General features: G+C 44.7%; 1 pseudogene; it reads left to right on the forward strand.

The window, feature by feature from the left end:
* Positions 1-4,157: 4,157 nt before the first annotated feature.
* LOC139055708 (uncharacterized) lies at positions 4,158-7,498 on the forward strand (annotated as a pseudogene).
* Positions 7,499-9,344: the final 1,846 nt, after the last annotated feature.

The following is a 9,344-nucleotide window of genomic DNA, read 5'->3' on the forward strand; positions in this document are numbered from 1 at the left end:
GCGCTGTGTATGTCGTCTTCGCAGTCCTTGTTTTTCGCGCTGTACGTTATTTTTGATCATAAATTACCAACTAGCTCAGGCAACCCCCCTAGTTCTCTGTCTGATCGCTTGGCGTAGGGAGTAAAACATAGAACGTAAAAGCGCATGCTCGTGCGCGGCCAACCTAAGGCAACCACGAAGCAGCTAAGCGGCAGGTGCTGTCAAATATTTGTAATACACTGGCATCGTTCTCGCGCATTTGCAGTCTAGTAGGCTTGAAATTACAATATGGGTGCGCCAGCCTTCCTGCACGAGGCCGATGGCGCTGCTCAACACGTCGGTCACTGCGGTTGGTGAACCGGCGTGATAACCATATATAAGCGGGTGTTCGGCATTGCCTTTTTGGCCTGTATACAGCCATAATATGTGAGAGGGATTGCCTAGAAAGAATGCGATGGCTGTTTTTCAGGACAAAATTTTCGTAATACGTGTGAGTGGGTCGTAGAGAACGGAACACACAACCGAAAAAACAATTGGTTGTCATTCTCTTTCTCGAAAAAAACCACAGAAAACGGGCTAACGCCGCAATTCGACCTCGCATAGTCACGCCGCACAACGTTTATTGTTATAACCGCTGATATATATAACGATATATAACCGCTCATGCCGTATGCTTGGACCATGCGCTGCATAGAACAGCGATATCTGTAATACAGCACCTACCACTGCTTAGGACGCTCGCGCAGTTCGTAAACGGTCGCTTTGCTGGACAAGCTTAATTGAGACTGTAAGGTATGCTGCTATTACTAGCCAAAACTATTTTATTCATGAGTGGAAACTTCGTCGATCGAACCACGTAGTTGCGCCATGTAACCTGCAGCGAACAGTTTGAACGCTTGTCAAAGTATAACAGCACAGCTCCTATCGTAGCAGAACGGTACCCACGCTGTTGCGATTGTCGCGTATGTTTCGTTTCTCCTAAACCGCAGCTTAGAACTAGAGGATAATACTGCAATAAGATCACATTAGTGGGTGGACACAATTGATCTCCGAGGCGGATTGTAGGCTCAAATATATGCGCGCACACATCGTCCGCCTCAATGCCAGCAGAAAGTCCCGCCATGCCGACTTGAGCTACTTCAGTACGTCTCACAGAACCGTTTAGTGCGTAGAAGGCGCACGTCATGCTAAATAGACCGCGCGAGCGCGAAAACTAACACCAGAAACTATCGCCGAACGTATAGCTGTCATGCAAAACGGAGCGCTCGCACAAGCCAGCATGCCGACTGCCCATAGATGGCGCCACTGCGTAGGAATATGGTGGCGCCCATGAAAAAACGGTGTGTAGACCTTTCTTGTTCGCCGGGCTCGCCGAGAGGTGGCGCCACCAGCAACTTCACTGTAGCTTCGTGCTGGTCCAGCCTACGGCGCTGCTCGGTTGCTCACATATATGTACGCGCTGCTTTAATTCCTGCACCTACATTTGTGGGAGAAACGGCTGACGGACGCTCCGTACATGATCTGCAAAGGAATTCATTAGTTAGCGTTTTTATGCCCCATACAGGGCGAGATATAGCGCGGTACCCAATCAGCGAGACGTAACGGCTTGATGGAGGAGGATAGTATCAAAGTAAATGCTACTTTATTCAGGTTTCTGAGCCGATGTTTCCATGCTGCTGAAGGTAGTGATTTTAAGTCTGGCGGCACTGATCAAGCATTTAGCCAGAGCTCATCTAACCTTTTATTTTTAGCAGTTCTAACTGTAGGACAAAATCTGTGGTAGTCTGATGTAAACGGAAATTCTGAGCACATGCAGTATTCCTTGAAGCTGATCTTGGACGTTAAGACAGTCAATTAGCGTCGGCGAATGCTGTGCAGTGAAACCTGAATGCGCACGCTTCTCTTATACCGTGTTTCACGGCCTCTTGACATTCCTTTACGTGATTAATGTATGCACGTGAAGAGGGGCCTGACGAAAGTAATTCGTTATCAGGCCTAAAAAATGATTTGTCACCTAATTCAACAATACAGTTACAAGCACTTGCACATTTACATCATGAACAACGGCTCAGCTTAAGATTCTTTGCTTTTTCTTTCTTGCCCGTATGCTTGGAGTTTATCCCTTTCACATAAAAGTGCAGCCGAGAGATTATGTAAAAGCTGATGATCCTGTCAGAAAGAATAGGTGCGTGAGCTGAGCAGCCAACCTCTTGTCCAAACCTTTCCTTCACAACTGCCAGCACGTCCTGGATGCTGTCAGTTTGCAGTTGATGGCAACTGAAGCATTCAGTGAGAAAGTTTTCAAGCTTGCTGGCAAAGTCGAAGAGCACACTCGACGGGTACAGCAGTCCCCCCTTTATGAAGAAAATGTGTTAACCGAGCGAGTTGGAAGTTGCCATCTGGAGATGGCATTGTGGGGAGTGACATGCAATCTTGGCATCCTATTTTCATCACATCGACGTGCAACATACCTGCCATATGAAATATTAGCCGAGAATCACTGCTAACTACATGCTGTTTGTGGTCAGACACAGATGCTTGTGCTGGCAAAGAAGTCTGCTGCCTAGCTGGTTGCATCAAGGCTGGGCGGTCAGGGTTGTCGGGTTGCGTATCATCACCTGAGCTGATTTCTAGCTATGTGGTCAGTGTATCCACTTCACAGTGCCCATGGCTGATTGCTTTCATGAGGCCATAAAAGGAGAGACAGTTTACAATGACCAAGAACTGGAACGGCGTAGGATGGTCATAGCTGCCAGAGGCTTCTCTCACAATTCCAAAAAGGTTCTCAAGTTTATCTTGGCTAATTTTTGAAGTCATCAGATACTTATACCCAACCTTCTCAGTTAAGTAGGCAAGCTATTCGAGTGTGCTTGATTTGGTGACGCGTAACCCTGTCGCTGTAGAATCACTTATGAATCCCCCTTTGTCATTCGCATGCTTCTCCCATTGAATCAAGTACAACAAAAATTCCTTGAGCTTTGTCGCATGAGAAGAATGCGGTCGCAGGGGTTCTCCGGGATGCCTTGAAGTCATTAGCGTGATCAGATGATGCATCTTACTGAAAGAAATATTGAAGATTTAACTTTAGTGTTAGAGCACAATGCGAGAGAAAAAATATCAAGTTAAGCTACAACCGTTTAGTGTTATTTATTGTTTGAAATATCTCGTCAGTTTCCTCGCCTGAAGAAATGCTGGGTGGTGGTTATGGTGCCAAATATCTTGCATAGCTTTTCTTGGTACAGATGAAGGGCTTGTAGGACCCTTGTCCTAGAGTGGAAAGGCGTAGGTAACTCTCATTTTCTCGAACCCGTTCGGTTCTAGGTGGCATCGTGTGATCCCTGGCATGGTTACGTTGCACGAGTCTATTTTGAAGGCTTCCTTCACATGCTGCATAGTAACCTGTAAAAAAATATGAAGCTGGCTTAATACCATATACATCAGAGATGGGGAAAGTGTCACGCCCATATTCAGAGCATCAATGCAACCCATTCTCATCTTCTGAATTAGCACTGCAATGTGCTCGAAAAACAATCATCAGAAATAATCTAAATTTTATAAACATGCTGCTGTCTTAAAGGGAAGCTAAAACGGTTTTTAATTTCCATGAATTGCTGGGATTGGGAAGAACAGATCTAATAATTTACGGTTCCGAAAGTTTTTTCTTCGTTTTTTTTAATATAAGGGGCGGAAATCGCTTTCTAAATCACCCCCGCGGACACGCCCCCATCGCTTCGGAGCGCCGGGTAAGGTGGTTGCCAGAGGAGAGAACCGGCGAGAGTGACGTCATTCGCGGGGACCGAGCTGCCGGACCGGCGTGCTGGCATGTGCTGGCATGCCTCTTTCCGCCCTGCGCTTTACTGAACCACGCTACGAGAGATCTGCGGCCGCCGCCGCTCACGTTTGTTTTCTTTTGCGATTTTCGTAAACTCTTCTTTCCTTCTGTGCTGCGTGAGTGCCTACAGCCAAGGGCGCCCAACATGCCCTCGTTCTGTGCAGCATTCGGCTGCGCGAACACAGGAGGGCGAGACGATGTGGTGTTTCACAGGTTCCCGAAGGACAAGAAGCTTGCAGCGCAGTGGGTCCGTGCGGTGAGGAGAGATAAGTTCGTGCCAACGAAATCAACTGTGCTGTGCTCCTACCATTTCCGCGACAGTGACTATCATCGGAGTTTGACAGCGATGCGGGCCATCCGTATTCCAGTTAAATCGGCGCGACTGAAGCCCGGCGTTGTTCCATCTATATTCTCCCACAAGAGAAACACCTCCAAAAGCGGCCTTCGCCAAGAGGAGAAAGCGTGAGGTAAGGATGTTAATGTGAACACGGGCAATTTGTTAACAGATGATCACCTTAGTGTCGAACAAACGGCCTACGACGAAGCGAGGTGGAGGCACAGCCGGGAATATGCACGTACGTGCAAAGTGCTTGCCGTTTTCATCCTGTTTTGCCTCTCCGCTTTGTCACGGAACACTGTACTACAGCCGTTTGTTCCGCGCTGTTTTGATGCGGTGAAATAACTTGCCGGGGGTACGCTTGCGCAATTTAGTGATATTTGTTATTCGTCCTACCACGCGGTGCCCGCAGATTTAGCTGTTCAGCATTCGTGTTCAAATCGCACGACATGAGGCGTTACGGTAATATCTTCATGCTCGCGTTAGAGTAGTTGAACTCGGCGTGTAAAAACTTCGTTCCGTAGATTTCGCGCTCACAGCTTGCTACCAGCAGCGAAATACCGCAAAAGCGAGCGTCGGCACAGCCGCGCCAGTGGCAAGGCGAACGGGCTCAAATAATGAAGTAACGTTGTGAGGTATTGAAGTTATCAGCGTTCCACGTAGTCTAGCCCAATACAGGCATCGCTGCTTGGCAAAAAATTTTTTCTTGCCCTTGTACCTAGGGAACTAGCTATGCATCACGCATGGCAAAATTATTATTTGAAAGTAATTATATTACATCACTCATTACTGTCTTATGACGCTCATCGATTTGAATTACATTACCAATTACCGCCTTAAAAAGTAATGGTATTACTTTCCGATTGCTTCCAAAAGTTTTCATGCATACAGGAAGCAAAAAGCAATGTAAAATATCCAATGGCTACAGGGGGCAAGGGAATTGCTTGCGCTGTAAAGGAACGGCCAACTCACCGTAGGTGAAAATTATTTTTTCCTTGTGCGTATTAAAACCACTACTTCATGGTAACATCAAATGCTTTCCCAGAATATGTGAAGATGCTTTTGGACCTCGTGATGGTGTAGGCAAGGAATTCGTCATCACGGTTCAAGAAAACTCGGCTCCCGAAGACCCCGCTACCATTGTGCAGCCAGTTTCCTCAAGTTGCCAAGGATGATGCTGTGAGACGGAGGAGAACAAGGTTCAATAAGTAGCGTCGCGAGCTCATTCACTGAGAACAGAAAAATGGGCTTTGCGTGTTGGTGCAATTGCCTGATGCATTATAATAAAAAATATTCCCAGCCTGCAAATGTCCCTACTAAAGTTACTGCCGTGCTTTCAGTAATTACGCAGAAGTCCAGTGACTTTGTAGCCATTTCTTTCTGGTCTCATTTATTTACCTCTGCAAAATTCCTCTAATTTCAGACATCTCTTCCAGGTACTAACTGTAGTGAGACAGTAAAGACGAAATGTGAAGCAACATTAGTAGCTTTGTGGGCACCTACCAAAGCTGAATGATGCTTACTGGTATAGTGTTTCAAGCTGCAGTTTTACTTCACAATTTACAGAGTGTAGCAAATGCTCCATATTGATGTTAGCATAGTAACAATGCGATTCCTCACTTGTATTTAAAAAAGCAAAACTACATAGTGCGTTAGTGCAAGCAAAGTTGATCTTTTTACATGGCAGTCACACTGTGGGTGTCGATGGGAGAAACCTTTCAGCTGCTGTTACTACACATACTCCTACAAAGCACTGAATAATTTTAAGCTTCGAGAAATGATGTAATATCTGGGGGATTTAACTACAGCGAAAAAAAGGTGGTGTGCTCTGATGAATACATAATGGTGATAAAAAACATTTCACGAAATGCTCTGTGGAAACACTCAAAACAATTCAAATAGAGAAAAACTAACTTGCTGCATTTTGCAGAGCATTTCATTAATACAGTAGCACATCTATCTTCACTCACCTAAATGGGATCCCAGAAATGTTTGAAGCCTGTGTATGAGCCAGTTGTGGAGGGGTATTTCTTCCGAACAACTTCAAGTACACAGCTTGGCAGAATTCGACGGTTGTTCTTTCCTAACCTTTTCCATGCTAGCCAGACAAACTGGCGGTATGCTGCATACCTCAACTGCCTGTAAAAAAAATGCTTTTGCTTTACTCTTTTTCCATTGGCTATGCCATTTTCACACCTGTTTGTAAACTTCTTGCCTTGTCCAGCCGGTTTGACTCCTTTCTGGGCAAGTGCCACTTCCAGTACTTCTGTGCTGAGGCACACAGTTCTGAATAGTCTTGAACTTGTTACGCACTGCGTGCGCTTCTGTTTATTCCTAATCTCTTGCACCTCCTGGCAGCACAAGCAGTTCTCTTCATCTTCCATCAATACGCAGCACATGCAGGTGCACCTAGTTTAATGAAAGCCTGATTAGGCCCACATTGATGCACTCGAGAAATGCGAACACTTGCAGCCATTAACTTCTGGTAACACAGTTTTAGCGTAGCCGGATAGCCTTACGACAAATGCGGAAACGCGTTGTTGCTAGCGTTGCTATACTCCGTTTCGTACATCAGGTGCAACGCTGTGGAGGCTTGAGATACTTCTTGCAGTGGCTGCGTTCGCACTTAGAAAAAGTGTGGTGTTTCTTGACCCAATTTTTGAGAAAATTTGCCATATATAAACTCAGTTCTGAATAAAAAAAAAGAATTTACCCATACAAACAATCCGTGTACTTATACGGCTGCTAACACGTTCTTCTAAATAAATTTTCTTTTCGGTACTTTTTCAGGGGCATAATTGATTGCACAGAAATATTTTTCGAAAGATCCACTTCAATGACAGCAAGGAGCCAAACATATTCCAACTATAAGCATCACAACACTGTCAAGCTTCTTGTGGTGATTTCCCCATCAGGATCGATCATGTTCGTTTCTAAAGCATGGGGCGGGATGGTGTCTGACAAAGCTGACGCAACACAGCGGACTGCTTGAATTCGTATAAGGGGACGTGTTCCTTGTAGACAGAAGATTCAGATGTGAAGAAATGTTTGGTGCTCGAGGTGCAAGCCTGCTTATGCCTTCGTTGATGAAGAAGCGAGCACAACTCCCTGGGGCTGAGGTCACCACATCAAGAAAAATTTCCAGTGTCCGCATGCACATCGCGCGATCAATTCAGAGGCTGAAATCATTTAGGCTGTTTCACATGATCCTTCCTGTGAACTTTACAAAAAGAGCTGGGGATGTAGGCTATGCCACCATTGTCAAGTTGACAATTGTGTGTAGTGGCCTGGTGAATCTCCAAACACCTATCATCAACACAAAGCATGAAGACCTCACTGTATGTGAGTAACTGAAAGATAGGCTGTGCCTTGGTTGTCAAATCAGAAGTGAAGCAGTCATTGCTGTTCAAAGCATGTATATTCAATATTTATTGCTTTTACTACTAGGTTACATATTGCATGCACTTTGGTACGGCGTCGCTGCAGTAGAAAAATGTCCATAACATTTTCATTATTGCATCAGCAAGTGCAATGTCAGGAGAGGGTTGTAGGGTGTGAATTTGCTAAACTGCCATGGTTTAGTTTTACGAAAAAAAAAGACTACTGCTCTGTTTTAGCTTTCTTTTTACTGTTTTGACTTGGTGCGCTTACATCAGGTGGCCATGGTTCCACCTGACATTTAGTGCGCATCCATAATTGGTCTACGTTTAAGCTTAACGCATTTCAAATGAAAGTTTGGTGTACACAGTGAACATTGAACAGTGCCGCCAGAGACCCCTTACCGTGATAGTATCGTGTTTTTTTGGCACACTCTATTTGCTTCAGAATTTGTTTAGTCTGCAGTTCAGGAAAGATATGGGTAAAAAAAAGCTTGCTGCTTTCAGATATGCATGTGACCAAAATGATTCATTAAAGCTGATAAGCTCAATTATAAGAGATAGCCCTGTGAACACTCAAAAGTAGGCTCGGCGAAGTTTCGTGGCAGCCATTTGGGCTTGTACTTGCGTATAATATGCGTGATCATGCTTTAACTGCAATTTATTATTTAAATATTGCAGATGCTTTCAAGCATTGCTGAGTGAAGTACCTTTTAGAGATGCAGGACACTTAATCTCTACCAAAGATTTCCCACAACATTCACAGGAGGCAATTCCGTCGGGATAGGCAGCAAGAAAAGGAAGTCTTTAATTCACAAATAGACCACATTCAGTTAGCTGAAACCCTTTGTGCTTTTTTGACTCCTGCATGATGAATGCCTCTTTGGCTTTCGGCTCCATTGACACACCCCAACAGATGTTTGAGACCCTGGTAGCCTTTACATAGCCCATAATTTCAGCCACAATGCCATTGACGGTACTTCGACAAACTAGCACGCGATGTAAGGGTCCATCTAAGTGTCCGTGATTGCCCACGTGTGGACTGCTGAATTCCTTCACGGCATTTATTACTGAGCTGAACATTCTTTGCACTATTCAAGTCAATATTGGTGTAAATGTCATCTATTGCTGATTGCGATGAACAGTGCTGGTGGTTGGTCTTCCTTTCTTCTGCAGCAGTCTCGGGAGAAGAATCCGTACTTTCACTGTCTGTCACGTAACTCAACACGAGTTCTGGGGGCGAATGTCTGTGAAAGAGACCATTAATAAACATTCACTGATGTAGCCAGACCACAGTCTGTAATATACGTATAATAGAAAACAGATAGCAACTACATCCAATAACAGTGCATGATTGTATGAAAGTAATAAATGATTTCATAATATAAGCTGTTGGAAATAGAATGAGTATGCAGCATGTGATCTTTTGATAAGGTTTTGGTGCACCAAAGTATGCTGATGCTAAACATGTAGCTTATGACAGCTTGAATAGTGTGAACTTTCACTAGAAGTAATCTAAGTCTCGTAGTTTACTTTGACGTGCTGCAAGAAGCTGTGCATTTGATTAGAGCTCCATGTTGGAATAGACCCTTGTTGCCTTGGGGCAGGTTCAAGAACTTGTCCAGGCTTCGCCTTGAAAAAGTTTATCTCGCTGACTGGTGCTGCCTGAAAATACACAATGTTGCAATTTTATGAAAGAAATATTGTTACGGAGGGGTATGAACATTGATTAGTACGGTGTTCTCCAAAGCGAAGAAGACGACGAGTGTGTGTGAAGTGCTTGTGCGTGTGGCACTTCAGCCATCTTATCTGTCTACTG

The sequence above is a fragment of the Dermacentor albipictus genome, chromosome 2, assembly GCF_038994185.2.
Source record: "Dermacentor albipictus isolate Rhodes 1998 colony chromosome 2, USDA_Dalb.pri_finalv2, whole genome shotgun sequence".
In the NCBI taxonomy this organism is placed as follows: Eukaryota; Metazoa; Arthropoda; class Arachnida; order Ixodida; family Ixodidae; genus Dermacentor; species Dermacentor albipictus.